Raw genomic sequence first — 17,730 nt, 5'->3', positions numbered from 1 at the left:
GTGAGGGGAAGGGGTGGGGGTTGTTTGAGGCACTGGGGGGTTGTGTGGCAGCAGGAGGGAGTGGGCATCTCTTTCACTACCGGGGGTGTCGGGTGTGTTGTTTGGTGGTGGGAGGGAGTAGGTATCTCTCAAGCTGCCGGTGGGGGGAAGGGTGTGTCAGGCTACGGGGAGGGAGGTTGTTGGGAGGTGCGCTGCTTGGCAGCTGGAGAGAGTGGGCATCTCTCCTGCTGCCTGATGGGGTGTCAGGGGGACGTTGCATGGGAGCGAGAGGGACTAGTTCGTGTGTGTGGGGGGGGGGGGGTGTCATTGGGGAGGGCCATCAGCACAGGAGGGCTTTTTCCTTTTTTTAATGGGGCAGATCATGCATATGTAACACATGCACAACATCTGTGTAACAGCAGTTACAGGAGGCTTCTTCCCCTGTCACTGCTGTTAGGGCTCTGCACATGTGTCAATCGCTCACTGAGCGATTGATCTGTCAGGTTTGCATGGAAATGATTTGCACCAAACTTGGTAGTGCATCAATCGCTGGTCCACAATCGGCCAAGAATGCTGAAGTTGGTATTACTGACTTTAGTACATCTAGCCCATAGTCCTTGAGTGTGTCCAGGGAGAGCTAATTTCCATTGGGTTTAGCATCCCCAACAATGCTGAAAAGTTGGCTCTTGTGATCATAGTTATTTCTCTGTCTCTGCAGTAGGCCCCATTTTGCCGATTGCTGCAGGAGTTAAAACTAGAAATCTGATGCTGGGCCATGTCCGAGTACCACCATTGAATTTCTGGATTTGTGGAGTCACTTAACATATAGCCAATTAAATGCAATATTCAGTAATTATTTGGCTATGGGTTACCACATAAAGATAGGGCATTTAGGTGGTTAACCTGATTGGTTAAATGCTGAATAGCAGCACCTGGCCAAGAGGTGACTCTTTGCCGCTGAAATTAGTGAATAGCCCTGAACAGGAGCCATTTCTGGCTAGTTAGATTACTTTGAATATTGACCTACACATGCCAATATTTTCTGCTTCACTACATATTGAAAGGACCAAATCCTGTTGCCTTTGGTTCAGTATTCAGTTTTCTGGTAATCTTTAAATAAGACATATCAATTTATGAATTCTGTATTTACAAAACTATCCCAGTGGATGTCTACTCATAAATTAAAACTAATACTGAAAAGATATTACTTTGGGTTGGTGGGAAGAAGTTCTCATGCCCAACTTCAAACCTGCTTTTAGAAGGTAAGTAACACCATTCCTTTGCAAACCAAGGTTTGCAAACAGTCTAGTTAGGTTTGTGGTTAGATTCAACCTTAGGTGGCTCTCAAGTGAATCATCTGATGAGTTTGGTGTTTGTACATTTACATTTTTTATGTCAGATTCATTCCTTGCTCTCAGATAACTTTACAGAAACTTGTCTATTCTAGATTGGATTTCCTTGATCCCTAGCACCCTCTAGTGATACTGCATACACTTACAATTTAAGTGATGATCATGCAACCTTCTTAAGGGTGGAAAATCTGAATGCTTGAGTTGTTTGCAACTTGTCAAAAGAAGTACAACAGTGGTCTCAAACTCGCGGTCCAGGGGCCACATGCGGCCCGCCAGGTACTATTTTGAGGCCCTCAGTATGTTTATCACAATCACAATGTAAAATAAAAGTTTCTTGATCATATGTCTGTTTAGCTATAAATTCCAATATTAGCCAAAAGGAAAGATTTATAAACTATAGAGTTTTATCTCATGCAGAATTGTCATTTCTTTAATAAGACATTAACTATTTTTTTCCTGAGGCCCTCTAAATACCTATAAATCCAAAATGTGGCCCTTGCAAAGGGTTTGAGTTTGAGACCACTGATATACAATAACCTTTATACGACTAAGTTATGATTGAGTAAAAAGAGGTACAGAGAGATAAAGTGATGTGGTCCATGTTTACAATGGGAGTCCACAATTTCTTTTGATGAGGATATAGAGAGTGATGCTCCTTGAGAGGACCTCAGAGGTCATGATGGTATATAAAGGGCTAGCCTGTTCTTTAAGTATTCTGGCCCATTTTGTCTGAGGTCCTTGAAAATCAAACATAGGGGCAGATTCTCAAAAGTAAAATCTGCCTAACCAGTTCCAGCTGTTTTAGTGTGCATGTATTTTAGTGGCAGATTATTATCGAAACGACTTACCAATGTCTTTTCTGAGTTTTCTAGCACTCTCCGATACTGCAATGCAAATGTAGTACAGCAAGGTCATTAATATTAAAATGATCACTCTGAGCGATTCTCTATAATCACAGAGTGATTCTCTAACCTCATTGTATCACATTTGTGGCAGGTCTGATCTTTAGCAGCAATCCTAACCAGATTTGGTCTTTCGCTGCTGGGCTTGTGGTATGAAATAGTCACTCTGTAGAGTCAAAATGAAGTAACCTAAATATGGTATATATCAGCTCCTAATTGAACTCTGCTCAGAGACATGAAGGCAGATACCACCGCCTCACCACCCAATCATTGCAGTGTTCAATATGAGTTACTACTAGTGCTGGTGGTAATTAATTACATTTTCACAAGCCACACGGGCTATAGAATATACATCTTATATTGATGACTTTAAGATGTACTAAAGTTTATGAGACTTAGCTTTTAAGTTCACTGGTTCCGACATGCCACATTTCGGTACTGCTTCAGGGAACCGACACTAAACTTCAACTTAGTTTCAAACACTGGGTGTAGTCTCAAATACTATGCACGAGTTGACATTTTCACCTCAAGTTTGCTTTCTTTTTAATGCTTTAATGCTCCAGTGAACTTAAAAGCTTAGTCTCATAAACTTTAGTACATCTTAAAGTCATCAATATAAGATGTATATTCTATAGCCCGTGTGGCTTGTGAAAATGTAATTAATTACCACCAGCACTAGTAGTAACTCATATTGAACACTGCAATGATTGGGTGGTGAGGCGGTGGTATCTGCCTTCATGTCTCTGAGCAGAGTTCAATTAGGAGCTGATATATACCATATTTAGGTTACTTCATTTTGACTCTACAGAGTGACTATTTCGTTAAATTTGCATCATACATGTTTGATCACTCAACAGCCTAGAGAGTTGAGTTTATTTTGCCCTTTATTGTTTATTGACTGGGGCTTGTGGTATGAGCAAGATGACTACACACTCTGGGAATAAAGCAGTAACCTTGCATTAGAGGTGTGCACTCTAGTACAAAATTTTCTAATGCAAATACATAGAAAAAAAAAATGTGCTGCTCAGTGCAGTAACCAAGTAGTATGTAAATAAGCTGTGTGGCAAAAATATGCACTAACACAGAGCATGCTGGAAGCATGCATATGGTCTGCACTAGAAGCAGCTGCGTTTTCCTCAGAAATAAATTGTATCGGCACTAGAGTTTTATGTGCTTGGGACAGAATGCTAGTCTGTGTGTAAATATTGTTGGTATTGGAAAAACTGTAGTTGTGCATGGGATTTTGGGATGTAATTCCCTAAACTTGCACCTAGATATATGCACCACTTATGTGCAACATAGTGCTAACTGGTTGTAACACATGACTATGCTCTGGATGCTGTTCTATATGGGCAGGCCACGATTTTGGCATCAATTCTATAATATTCCATCCAAAAAATAGGCTGATGCTAAACCCAAAAGCCCATACACTAGATTCAAATTAAATTGAAATAATGACTAGGGATCTCAAGCGTTCGCGGTTATAAGCTTTTTAGAACTAGCCTTGGCTCATAACTGTTTTGCGAGCTATCATCGGTCCTTACGTCTTTTTATTATTCAATTTAATATGCAAATTTTCTGTTTCATTTACTTTATATACTATTTACGTATTATATCATTCTAATATGATTCAGCTTCTTGCATTCATATTTATCCTTATTTCAACTTTATAATGTAACCCTGATAATACTTAGCTCGGGTATGTGTTTTTTGTACCCGGACCTCTGGACAAAACAACGACGGAAGAACTCCGTTTCACTCTCATTTACAATAGGAGAGCTTCATCAGGACCAGAGTGGTTAATACTTGTTATCACTTTGTTGTCTGGTGATTAAGGTTTTCAAATCATCTTTCCCAGTTTTTGTCTGTGCTCTTAACTGTGTATCCAGGGCACCTTATCCATTTGCTGTTTTTCTCTCCTTCACTTTCTGCCCTACATCCATCTTTGTTTCCTCCTCTGGCTTAGTGGTCCAGAGGTGCAGCGGGAGGAGCGAAGTCTCAGCAGCTGAAGAAACCGGCCGCGAGACTTTGCTCCTCCTGCTGCGCCTCTGGACCACCCGGCCAGAGAAGGAAACAAAGATGGATGTAGGGCAGAAAGTGAAGGAGAGAAAAACAGCAAATGGATAAGGTGCCCTGGATTCACAGTTAAGAGCACAGACAAACTGGGAAAGATGATTTGAAAACCTTAATCACCAGACAACAAAGTGATAACAAGTATTAACCACTCTGGTCCTGATGAAGCTCTCCTATTGTAAATGAGAGCGACACGGAGTTCTTCCGTTGTTGTTTTGTCCAGAGGGCCGGGTACAAAAAACACATACCCGAGCTAAGTATTATCAAGGTTACATTATAAAGTTGAAATAAGGATAAATATGAATTCAAGAAGCTGAATCATATTAGAATGATATAATACGTAAATAGTATATAAAGTAAATGAAACAGAAAATTTGCATATTAAATTGAATAATAAAAAGACGTAAGGACCGATGATAGCTCGCAAAACAGTTATGAGCCAAGCTTATAACCGCGAGTGCTTGAGATCCCTAGTCATTATTTCAATTTAATTTGAATCTAGTGTATGGGCTTTTGGGTTTAGCATCAGCCTATTTTTTGGATGGAATAGTGTGTTTCACAATTTTTCGGAGTGACGTTGAATCAATTCTATAATGACACCTGTGCACCTATATGCTGCCATCAACACACCTAGAGGGTTCCAGTTCATAGAATTGCCTCCTCAATGTGCATATATTATGCGCACATCTTGATAAATTCCCCCCAGATGCTCTTTGGCATCTTGGGATGGGTAGTAAGACTGATGTAGAACAGTGTTTCCCATAGTGTTCACTCTTACTGCAGCAGTCATGAGCACACCAAATTAAATGTCTGAGGTTTAAGTAGGGCAAACCTCCTTCAAAATGCTGAGTAACAATGTTCTAATCACATGCACCTGATGTGATACACCTGTGTATGATTTGTGCCACTTTAAGTGGGAGGATATGTGGGGGGTGTCCTAATTTATTCCTCAGTTAAAATACACATTTTTGTGGATATCTTTTGTTTCATGAACAAATCAAATAACATTTTTGTTGTTAACCTGCAATTGCATCACTTTCTTTTCCAGAGATAAAAAAAAGAAAAGATTTCTTAAGAAAGAACTGAATATTTCATGGGGTGTCCTAATTTTTTCACATGACTGTACATATCATCCAATGTAAACAAATACATTTTCAATTTCTTTCTGAACCGAATATAAGAGTTGATTTGTCTAATTCGCAAATGTAGATTGTTCCAGACAAAAGCTGCCAGTTACAGAAATGTAGATTCATGAAAATTTTTTCGGCAGACATTTTGCACTGATGAAAATTTTAAGTTTAAAACGATACATACTACAAGAAGTAAAGAATGATTTAGCTATGTTCAACACATAAACCATATAAAAACTTTAAGACAAGCCATCTTAAACTTCATTCTTGCTCTGTTTGGCAGCCAATGTTATGATTGTTTTTGAAATGTATTATTTTGTGACTAATACAATGTAACTTGTATATACTGAATAGTATTAAGTGAGATTTACTGTCTCACTTTGATGCACATGGGAAAGATAGATTACCAAATATGAATACCTGTAAAATACCTTATTACCACAATTTTTAAAGTGGAACTGGATGTCTGTTCTGGATAAAGATTCTGTCTGATATATAGAAATTTTATATACAATAATATGGCAGTTCATTTGAAAGTCTAATGCCCAGTGTTGGGTATCTTCTCCTCCCCCCTCCTTCCCCCCCCCACAAATCGACAAGTACAAGTGATTGAGGATGTTTATTGTACAGGATATATTACATAAGCATTGAAATAGTTAAATATATTTCATAACAATGTGTAACAATTTAAGGAAATATATATATAGATACTATATACGTATGTTCTTGAACTATGACATTGAAAGATAAAATATAATTACATATAATACAAAAAAATTCTTACACTTAAGCTGTGATAGTGAAAGCTTATTTCTGTGTTCACAGTTATGCATTGAGGCATGTTCATGTGTAAGCTGCAACCATGCACTGAGTTAAGAATCTAAAGCAGAAAGGTGGAACTGACCTGCCTGGGTTATTTTCTAATCCTATGGGAAAAGGGATTTCAGATACTGCCTTTCTGTGGCACAACCAAAGTGGTTTATATTTATTATAAGCAAATACTTTTTTTGCCCCTAGTGGGCTCGCATTCTAGGTTTTTGTACCTGGAGCAATGGAGGGTTAAGTGACTTGCCCACAGTTACAAGGAGCTGCAGTGGAAATCAAACTCGGTTCCCCAGATTTTCAGCTGGCTGCACTAACTATTTGCCTATCCACTTCTGCCATCTCTCTCCAGGTATTTCATTACTGACATTAACCTACTTCCATCTCAAGAAGTGACAACCCATCTGTTTCACAATACACAAAGGCCCCTATTTACTAATTTGTACTAGATGTTAATGTGGCAATTAATGCACACTAGCAATTAACATGGGTGCCATATTAACAGTTAGCATGACACCGTAGCAGTTAGCCTGTGTAAATTTTGCATTCACCATCTCACATGGAAGGGGGCACAGAATGGGAGTGAATTGTGTAAGATAGCACACCCAGTGTTACCAGAACAGATAATGCCCCTCAAATAACACAGTACATAACTGCATGGCATGGTCCTCCCTTCCCTCGGTGATTACCGTGCCATAGTGGCAAATCCTTCAGAGATTAGTAAACAGTGAACAAAATGGGAGCAGAGAGCCACTGCAGCTTGAAGGGACTGTTAATTCTAAAAATGCAAGACTGAAAAAGCAGGCAGAATTGTTCTGACGCACAGCACACCCAGATGGCAATACGCAAAAGGATTTTCCATAGTGAAACATGTAAAAATGGGGTATAATTATTGCTCTTCGTAAATTTGTCTAAAAGTGTGTAGGGTGATGGCATTCATACTTCTCAATATACCAAAAGATGGTGGTGTGATATGAAAATTTCAAATTTTTATTGCTCCTCCTACAACTTTCAGCATGTATGTTTCTACCTATTTCAAAGTTAGGCTTGGCCCAATCACTAGGCAAACTAGATAGCTGACTAGGGCAATATAATTTAGGATCAGCAGCTGTGCAATCAATATGCTTTTCAGAAGGGTCTAAGGAAAGGTTATTGTAGCTGATTCACCAAGATGAATTTGATTCTCTTCCCTGCCCTCCCCATCACAGCCTCACCAGTACATCCCTCCCGGTTGTATGGGGGGAGGGAGATGCTCTCCCCCAAGATCCCCTCCGCATCCCCACCAGCAGCCTAACCGGTGTTGCTGCAGCAAGATGGCCGCCTCCCTGCAAGAAAAAATAGCCCCCCTTCCTGGTCTGATGAGCAGCAGCAGTGGGATGGCCTTCTCCCTGCCTTCCCCACTCTGATGAGGAGCAGCCCATGTCCCATGATGAACTCTGCAGGAGTGGGCTGAAGATGGATGATGGCTGCAACAGGATGGGATGATTCATCATGGTTGCGATGAATTGTCCCATTCCGTGTTCAGAATCCCCTGTCCTCCAAGCTGTTCAACACCTTCCATTCTCTTCCTTACCATCTCTGCAGCAGCACCAGCATGTCAGTCAGAATGCTAACACCCATTGTACCTAGTGTGAGGCCTTCCATATCTGTGCATGCTCAAAGCTTGATAGGTCCTACCTCCTCCAAACTTCCAGGGGCAGAATCCAGCAGGCCTTAACCATGTGCAACTCAAGGCCCCATATTGGATGCAGTAAGGGTTGGCAGGCTGACTGGCATGCCAGTGTCAGTGGGCAGTTCTAGACACCATAGCGATGGAATAGGGAATGAAAGAAATACTGGGCATCCCACGGATTGGGGATGAGTAGGAAAGAAGAGAGATATTGGACATCATGGAATAGGGAATAGGGAAGTAAGGAGATGCTAGACATCATGGGGTGGGGGAGGGGGGAAGGTGAAAAGCTAGATGTGAGAAAGTGAGCCTTGAGCATCTTTCGGGTGGCTGAAGGTTTGCCTAGGCTAGGGTGTGGTCCTATTTGAAGCAGATGCATAACTACATGAAAACAAAGTACCCACAGCTGATCTCACCTAAATTTCAACAGGAAACCCTGTCCTCTTAAATATTTTGCTTAGTAAAGAAATGTATATGTTTTGATGTGCTCATTGGTTATTATGGACTTTTATGCATATGAAAATAGATCCCTGTTTGGTGTGAGGCCTTTAAACATTTGTTTTGTTTTTGATAGAGTTGGCATTTATTTATTTAAAAAATTTATATTCCGCTCTATCAACATTTCTAGGTAGATTCCAACAAGCATACATAATTTATAACAAATACATTAAAACAGCAATTATCTCATGAACTTAAAAATACTTAATAAAAAAATGATATGACAATTTCCTTTTGAGGAATTCATTCTGCATGAAAACACCTTATATCCTGGTCACTTCTATCAGTCTTTATATGTGAGCCACTTGATTGCAGTATTCTGCACTGTGCTATTTAGGGGAACTGTGACAAGAAGGACTGCAGCTAGTGGCAGGGAGCTATTGCTCTTTTACAGGCACCTACATAAACTGGATGAGAAGGTGCTAGAGCAGGGGTGGGCAACTCCGGTCCTCGAGAGCCAGAATCCAGTCGGGTTTTCAGGATTTCCCCAATGAATATGCATTGAAAGCAGTGCATGCAAATAGATCTCATGCATATTCATTGAGGAAATCTTGAAAACCCGGCTGGATTCCGGCCCTCGAGGACCGGAGTTGCCCACCCCTGTGCTAGAGGATACTGTAAAAGGGAAAAGTTAGTACCAGCACCCAGAGCTCTTGAGTGGGAGTTACCAGTAGAGGGCTCTATGGGCGGGGAACAGCTACTAATAGCAACTGGAATTATGGAGTTCTCGGCCACACAGAAGTAGCTGGTCTGGAAGGGGAAGCTATAAGGGCAAAGAATACCAGTTTTATCTGTACATCCCTTGAGTGTATAGGACTACCAACTTGTCTTCCTTTGTTTGTGGTATATTCTCAAGGAAATACACTTCCCCCTCCTCATTCGCGGTTTCCCTACTCGCAATTTCGCATAATCGTGATTTTTTTTGGGGGGGAGGGAAAACCCCACCCATATTTTTGTCTCCCCCCCAGCATCCTGGCCTTACCTGGTGGTCTAGCTGGTTTTCGGGGCAGGAGCGATCTTCCTACGCTCCTGCCCCATGCAGATAGCCATTAGGAAATGGCTGTGGGGAGTTCCCGTAGTCTCTCGAGAGACTACAGGAACTCCCCACAGCCATTTCTTAATGGCTATCTGCACGGGGCAGGAGCGTAGGAAGATCGCTCCTGCCCCAAAAACCAGCTAGACCACCAGGTAAGGCCGGGATGCCAGGGGAAGACGGAAGGGAGGCGGGGGTGGGTCAGAGCCGGATATTCGCAGGTTTTTGCCATTCAAGGTCCGACTCTGCCCCTATCCCCCACGAATAACGAGGGAGAAGTGTATTGGTGTTTAAAAGAATGTGAAAGTCTGATCTACGTAAATGCAACATAAACATATGAAGGCCAGATGCAGGGAAAAAGAATTAATAACTGACATGGTGATTACAATATACTGCATGTGTCTTAAGTTCCTGAGGAATCACTGGGAAAAACTCTAGCAATTACGCAAGTAAAAATTATGGTTTTTTTTTTGTTTTTCCAGTCAGAAATAAAATGCCAATATCTTAGCAAGTGGTAGGGCATGATTAGTTGGTGCCATGCTAGGCTACCATGTGTCCAAATGGAAAAAAATATCAACCTTTCCCTATCTAAACAATTTTTATTATGTATCTTTCAAGCACAGACGTTTTCACCATGAAGGAAAAGTATTCGGAAGACTTTCATTTACAAACATGCGGCCCCCCCAGTCCTTAAATTCCTGTCACAGTTTCCCAAACTTGCAACCTCCTTCCAAAGCAAGGCTAAGGGCAATGGCTCTCCATCCATCATCACATTATTTACCTATCCTGCATCCTCAGCAGTTATGTCATAAGAAGGTTCTGGCTTTACCAATAGCACATGAGCAAGCACCCTGTTTACCTTCTGCAATACAATCTGTCTCTTGTGAATGAAAGGGCAATTTTTACCCCCCCTACCCCCCACACACACAGACCCCCAACCCTTGCAGGAATGCCAAAAGAGAACTCATGCTACTTCAGAGGAATGTTGTAAGAACAGCAGTTAACGTAGATGGGTTTAAAAAAGGTTTGGACAAGGTCGTGGAGGACAAACCATAGTCTGCTGTTGAGAAAAGACATGGGGGAAGCCACTGCTTGCCTGGGATTAGTAATATAGAATGTTGCTACCATTTGGGTTTCTGACCTGGATTGGCCACCATTGAAAATAGGAAACTGGGCTAGATGGACCACTGGTCTGACCCAGTATGGCTAACATGTTCTGTTGGTACCTTTTAGGTTGCAATACTCTGCATCGCTCTTCTTCTCACTGCTCTGAACAGGGTACATAGCTGGAGGTCAAAAAATGCCTGTTGCCACTCATCTTTATCTCTTTAAAAGCCTGTTATTTATAGTGATCAAGAGTACATGATAACTCTCCGCTGTGCCTAGGCAGAAAAAACTGAAATGGGCCCATTATATACTACTAATGCGCCTCTTAAGACTTTGACCTGATAAGTTCAGTACATTTTCAGCCATGGGAGTCTAGGATTTTAGTTGAAAATGAGCTTGACGTAGGAGACTATCTAAACCACAGGTGTCAAAGTCGGTCCTCGAGGGCCAGAATCCAGTCGGGTTTTCAGGATTTCCCCAATGAATCTGCATGAGATCTATTTGCATGCACTGCTTTCAATGCATATTCATTGGGGAAATCCAGAAAACCCGACTGGATTCCGGCCCTCGAGGAGGGACTTTGACACCCCTGATCTAAACTTAGGAGATATTCTAAAGCACTTAGTAAGTGGCAGAGTCGACTGCTTTATCCATCCAAAAAGAGGGCATGATGTAGGGTGTTAGGGGGAAGTTAACCTGGGCTACTGTTAAGATGGGTTACTTTACCTCTAACTTGTGTTATTTTAGAACAGGGATCTCAAAGTCCCTCCTTGAAGGCTGCAATCCAGTCGGGTTTTCAGGATTTCCCCAATGAACATGCATGAGATCTATGTGCATGCGCTGCTTTCAATGCATATTCATTGGGGAAATCCTGAAAACCCGACAGGATTGCGGCACTCAAGGAGGGACTTTGAGATCCCTGTTTTAGAACATGACTTATTTTCTGCAATCAGACCACAGTAAAATAGCCTGCCTTAATGCTAACGGTGCTTTACACTGCCTAACGTCACATCTGTTAACCACACACATAGTGGTGTTAGGCGCTGTAAAGCACCTACAGAGGCACGATTCCGGCACCTTTAATTTATGCCATTTCTAACGGCGTTTTTCAATTACTGTAAGAACTTTTGGAATCACACTGGTATTCACATCTTCCCCTTAATGCAATAGTGGCCCAAGGATGTCTAAACATTGCTGAATCTTGCTGAAAATTTGCTGTCCTCTCAAGGTCTTCCCAAACCACAGCCTAGAGCGCTAGCATCGCTGTGGACCAAAAAGCATGTTTAAGAAAATTTAATTTGGACTTCCCCTTTGAAAATCTCAGACTAGGTGGAAATGTAAGAACTTTGGGAACCACATAGTGGTTTTCACATTTATTCCTCAAGGTCTGCCAGACTATCCTAATGAATATGTATGAGAGAGATTTGCATACAATAGATGACTAGGGGTGAACATTACTAACATAGGGGCTGATGCAGAAAGCAGTGTGTTAGAGTAGCTAACCACATGTGGCATTCCCACATAAAAACGTGCCTTGGTTTGCATATCAATGAGCATGCAAATTACTGCTGTGTTAAAATGGTTCAAGCACGGACAGAAAGGTGCCTACGGTCTGCACTGATCCCGATCTAGCTCCCTTCCTGCCTGACTTGCTGCATTTGATCTTTCAAGGGCCACCACACATCATTGACGAGACAGGGACTATCCAGCCTTCTCTCCCCCACAACCCCTTCCAACTTCCTGATAAAAACTATGTTTCCCTTATTGGCACCCTTTCCCACCCAACCAAAAAAAAAAAATGTCCCTAGTGTCTAGTGGCACCCATCTCACTCTAGTCCCAATTCCCTTTCCAAGTCCTCCTGGATCCAAATACCTGGGATGCTCTGCATAGGGCAGAGGCTGCCATTTTGGAGATGATGGCCCTAGAGGCAGCAGTGCGTAGGCATCACTCTGTTTCCTTCAAGGTACTTGAATCCAGGGGGGCATGGAAATGGGGTTGGGTTGAGGCGAGTGTCACAAGATACCAGGGACTTTTTTTTTTTATTAAGTTTTGGTTGGACTCTGGGGAAGAGGGATAACACTAGATACCAGGAAACCAGTTTTTATTGGAAGGAAAAAAAGGGGAAGTCATGTCGGGGGATGGGGGGGTGAAGAGACAGAACCAGCTTGGATAATTTCAGCTTAGATATTGTAGACACAGAATGGGACAGGAGTAAGGCTGATGCCGACCATGGGGGCTCTATGCCAGCCTCAGACCTGACGGTAGGCTTTTGGATTTGAGCCCTTGCAGTAGACAGCGCTCAGTCCTGTATGCTGCAGGGCAGTTTAATCAGCTATTTAGCATGCAATTTTTAATATGCTGTGCACTGATGTCTACTGCAGCAACCCAGAAGCCTTTCAGCAAACAGCGGTCATCAACGAGTAGGTAAACTACTTATTACAGTGTGTTATAGCCTGCAATAACTTTCTGCTTCGGTCCTATAGTTCTGAAGCAGCTGCAGAGTAAATACTGTAAAGAATGGAGTCCCATCCTCAACGCTGCCCTTTTACCACTTTCACAAGGGCAATATTCAAAATAGCACAGTTACTTACCGTAACAGGTGTTATCCAGGGACAGCAGGCAGATATTCTTAACACATGGGTGACGTCACCGACGGAGCCCTCGGTACGGACCTTTTTAACTAGAAGTTTCTAGTTGGCCGCACCGCGCGTGCGCGAGTGCCTTCCCGCCCGACGGAGGAGTACGTGGTCCCCAGTTAGGATAAGCCAGCTAAGAAGCCAACCCGGGGAGGTGGGTGGGACGTAAGAATATCTGCCTGCTGTCCCTGGATAACACCTGTTACGGTAAGTAACTGTGCTTTATCCCAGGACAAGCAGGCAGCATATTCTTAACACATGGGTGACCTCCAAGCTAACAAAGAGGGAGGGGGGATGGTTGGCCATCATGAAAATAAATTTTGTAACACAGATTGGCCGAAGTGCCCATCCCGTCTGGAGAAAGCATCCAGACAGTAGTGAGTAGTGAACGTGTGAACTGAGGACCAAGTGGCCGCCTTGCAAATTTCCTCGATGGGCGTGGAACGGAGGAAAGCTACAGAAGCAGCCATAGCTCGGACTCTGTGGGCCGTGACAGCTCCTTCCAGTGAGAGACCGGCCCGAGCGTAGCAGAATGCAATACAGGCAGCAAGCCAATTAGAAAGCGTCCGTTTGGAGACAGGACGACCCAAACGGTTAGGGTCGAAAGACAGAAAGAGCTGGGGGGATGTTCGGTGAGCTCTAGTACGGTCAAGGTAGTAAGCAAGGGCACGCTTACAATCCAGCGTGTGCAACGTCTGTTCCCCAGGATGCGAGTGAGGTTTAGGGAAGAAGACGGGCAACACAATGGACTGGTTGAGGTGAAAAGCTGAGACCACCTTGGGAAGGAATTTAGGGTGGGTACGCAGGACAACCTTGTCATGGTGAAAAACAGTGAACGGCGGATCAGCCACCAGTGCATGCAGTTCACTAACCCTCCTGGCAGAGGTGATGGCAATTAGGAAAAGCACCTTCCAGGTAAGAAGCCTGAGCGAAGTTGTGGCAAGAGGCTCAAACGGAGGTTTCATGAGTGCTGAGAGAACCACATTCAGGTCCCAGACGACAGGAGGCGGCTTGAGAGGCGGCTTGATATTGAAGAGACCTCTCATAAACCTGGAAACCAGAGGATGAGCCGTGAGGGGTTTTCCGAGAATAGGCTCATGGAACGCAGTGATGGCACTGAGGTGGACTCTGATGGAGGTAGACTTGAGTCCAGCATTGGACAGTGAGAGCAGATAATCCAATACTAGTTCCACCGCCAGAGAGGTGGGTTCATGATGGTGCCGTAGACACCAGGAAGAGAACCGGGTCCACTTCTGATGGTAACATTGGAGGGTGGCCGGTTTCCTGGAGGCGTCCAAAATGAGACGGACAGGCTGAGATAGATTCTCCGGAGAGGTCAGCCCGAGAGAAACCAAGCTGTCAGGTGGAGCGAAGACAGATTGGGATGTAGTAGAGACTGATGTTGCTGTGTAAGCAGAGTAGGAAACACAGGAAGAGGAATGGGCTCCCTGGAACTGAGTTGAAGCAGGAGGGAGAACCAGTGTTGACGAGGCCACCGAGGGGCGATGAGAATCATGGTGGCATTGTCCTTGCGGAGTTTGGACAAGGTCCGCAGCATCAGAGGGAGTGGAGGGAAGGCATACAGGAACCGATCCCTCCAATCGAGCAGGAATGCATCCGGAGCCAGACGGTGAGGAGAGAAGAGTCTGGAACAGAATTGGGGCAGCTGATGATTGTGAGGTGCTGCAAAGAGGTCGACCTGCGGAGTGCCCCATCGAGCAAAGATGGAGAGTAGAGTCGGAGGGTCCAACGTCCACTCGTGAGGTTGAAGGATGCGGCTGAGATTGTCGGCCAGAGAGTTCTGTTCGCCCTGGATATAGACCGCTCTGAGAAAGAGATTGCGGTCCGTGGCCCAGGTCCAGATTCGCAGAGCCTCCAAGCAAAGGGGGCGAGATCCGGTGCCGCCCTGCTTGTTTATGTAGTACATGGCGACCTGATTGTCTGTGCACAGGAGGAGGACTTGAGGACAGAGAAGGTGTTGGAAAGCCTTGAGGGCGTAGAACATGGCTCTGAGTTCCAGGAAATTGATGTGATGGCGACGCTCCTGCGGGGTCCAAAGTCCCTGGGTGCGTAGATCTCCGAGGTGAGCTCCCCACGCGTAGGGGGACGCATCTGTGGTGATGATCATGGAGTGGGGGGGCAGATGACAGAGAAGACCCCTGGAAAGATTTGAGGAGTTCAACCACCATTGGAGAGATTGCTGAAGAGATGATGTCACAGAGATGGGATGAGAAAGAAGATCTGTAGTCTGTGACCATTGGTTGGCGAGAGTCCACTGAGGCGTACGAAGGTGGAGTCGTGCCAGAGGAAGGACATGCACCGTTGAGGCCATGTGACCCAGAAGGACCATCATTTGTCGGGCAGGAATGGAGGGATGCAGGAGCACCTGACGGCAGAGATGGAGCAGGTTCCGCTGGCGATCGGAGGGGAGAAAGGCCCTCATGAGCGTGGTGTCCAGAACTGCTCCAATGAATTGAAGTCGCTGGGAGGGAAGCAGATGCGACTTGGGGTAGTTGATCTCGAACCCCAGGAGGTGGAGAAGAGAGATGGTGTGATGGGTAGCTTGTAGCACGAGTTGAGGTGAAGGTGCTTTCACCAACCAATCGTCCAAGTAGGGGAACACCTGGAGGTTGTGAGACCTGAGAAAGGCCGCAACCACTATAAGGCACTTGGTGAAGACCCTGGGGGAGGAAGCGAGGCCGAACGGTAGCACCTTGTACTGATAGTGGTGGTGCAGCACCTGGAACCGCAGGTAGCGGCGAGAGTTCTGATTGATGGAGATGTGAGTGTAGGCCTCTTTGAGGTCCAGGGAACATAGCCAGTCGTTTTGAGAAAGAAGAGGGTAAAGCGTGGCAAGTGAGAGCATCCTGAACTTCTCCCTGACCAGACACTTGTTGAGGTCCCTGAGATCGAGAATGGGACGGAGGTCTCCCGTCTTTTTGGGGACCAGGAAGTAGCGGGAGTAGAATCCCTGACCCCTTTGATCTGGAGGCACTTCTTCGATGGCATTGAGAAGGAGGAGGGATTGAACCTCCCTCAGGAGGAGGGGGGTTTGGGATGAGTGTGAAGCAGACTCTACGGGAAGGTTGTCCGGTGGAAGAGTCTGGAAGTTGAGAGAGTAGCCGTGGCGGATGATGTTGAGGACCCACTGGTCCGACGTGATGACTTCCCAACGGCTGGAGAAAACGGTGAGACGACCTCCGATAGGCTGTGGAAGAGGCAGCGAGGGAGGATGACTGGCTATGCCCTGGAGAGAAGAGTCAAAAGGGCTGTTGTTTAGTAGGCTGAGGAGGCTTGGAGGGTTGAGTGGCCTGAGATCGAGCCTGGGCATGGTGCTGCTGTTGGCGGGGTCGCCGAGACTGTTGGGGAGGCGGATTGAGTGGCCTGGCTGAGAACCTCCGCTGGTAGGATGATTGAGGCCGATAGGGTCGGGTAGGCGGAGCCTTCTTTTTCGGCTTGATCAGGGTGTCCCACCTGGTCTCATGGGCCGAGAGTTTTTGGGTGGTGGAATCCAGGGATTCTCCAAAGAGTTCATCCCCGAGACAGGGGGCGTTGGCCAAACGATCCTGGTGGTTGATGTCCAGGTCGGAGACTCTGAGCCAGGCTAAGCGACGCATGGCTACGGCCATGGCAGAGGCCCGAGAGGTGAGCTCGAAGTAGTCGTATATTGAGCGGACCATATATTTGCGCATCTGGAGAAGACCAGAGATGTGTTGTTGGAACAGCGGGACCTTGCGCTCAGGAAGGTACTTCTGGAGGGCAGACAGTTGTTGGACCAAGTGTTTCAGATAGAAAGAAAAATGGAAGGAATAGTTGTTTGCCCTGTTGGCAAGCATGGCATTCTGGTAAAGCCTCTTGCCAAACTTGTCCATGGTCTTACCCTCTCTGCCAGGAGGGGTAGAGGCATAGACACTGGAGCCCTGAGTCTTTTTTAAGGTGGATTCCACCAGAAGGGACTCATGGGGCAATTGAGATTTGTCGAATCCCGGAATAGGGATGACACGGTAAAGGTTGTCCAGTTTACGGGGGGCTCCCGGTACCGTGAGGGGATTTTCCAAATTTTTGTAGAACGTTTCCCGTAGGATGTCATGCACGGGAAGCTTGAGGAACTCTTTAGGAGGTTGCTCAAAGTCTAAAGCCTCTAGAAAGGCTTGAGACTTCTTTGAGTCAGACTCTAGGGGAAGAGACAGGGCAGCAGACATTTCTCTGAGAAATTTAGAAAACGAGGACTGCTCTGGTTTAGAGGTGGCATCGGGTGCCGATGGTTCCTCATCAGATGAGGAGGGATCCTCCTCGGTACCGAGAGGAGTTTCCTCCCATAAGTCAGGGTCCCTGACCTCTGGTGCATGTCGAGACACCGGGGTGGAGGGTGCTGTATGGTGAGTCTTGGACAAAGACTTTCCCGAGCGCACCGAAACGGTACCAGGAGAGGGGGACCGGCGACTATCTCGGTCCCGAGAAGAATGCCGTACCGCCTGGTGCCGAGGAGGATCCACTGTGGTCTGAGACTGAATCACCGGATCGCCAT

This window comes from Geotrypetes seraphini, chromosome 7 (assembly GCF_902459505.1).
Source record: "Geotrypetes seraphini chromosome 7, aGeoSer1.1, whole genome shotgun sequence".
Lineage (NCBI taxonomy): Eukaryota > Metazoa > Chordata > Amphibia > Gymnophiona > Dermophiidae > Geotrypetes > Geotrypetes seraphini.
The sequence above is the reverse complement of the archived record's forward strand: the minus strand, read 5'-3'. Positions refer to the sequence as shown.